Below are 279 nucleotides of genomic sequence, written 5' to 3'. Positions count from 1 at the left end.
GAAAAAAAAAATAGAGACATATATATATATATATATATATATATACACACACACGCACGAGAGAAGATCTACGGATTGTTTCACGGAGAACGGTGGATTAATTGGTTGCACGTTTCCACGCGTGTGAATTATAGAAATCGAGGTACGTGTGCATGCAAATTGATTTTTTTTCTACACTTCGTTTTTTACACGATTCACTCGATTTTCCATTTGCGAAATATCGTTCTCGTGTGAGATTGACATTTGGTTAATTGAAATTGTTCCTTTTCTTCTTTCTTT

The 279-nt window shown here is 33.7% G+C and overlaps 1 protein-coding gene across 1 annotated transcript in view; it reads left to right on the top strand.

Annotated features, from left to right (window-relative positions):
* Nucleotides 1–6: 6 nt before the first annotated feature.
* Nucleotides 7–279, top strand: part of LOC102680883 — a 30,368-nt gene continuing 30,095 nt past the window's right edge. The window contains exon 1 of the mRNA XM_006611325.1: nt 7–146. The gene's annotated coding sequence lies outside the window, so the exon portion shown is untranslated. The remainder of the gene's footprint in view (nt 147–279) is intronic.

Source organism: Apis dorsata, unplaced genomic scaffold (genome assembly GCF_000469605.1).
Source record: "Apis dorsata unplaced genomic scaffold, Apis dorsata 1.3 scaffold_87, whole genome shotgun sequence".
NCBI classification, from domain to species: domain Eukaryota; kingdom Metazoa; phylum Arthropoda; class Insecta; order Hymenoptera; family Apidae; genus Apis; species Apis dorsata.
Note: the sequence above shows the minus strand (reverse complement) of the source record. Positions and strands in the feature narration are given on the sequence as shown.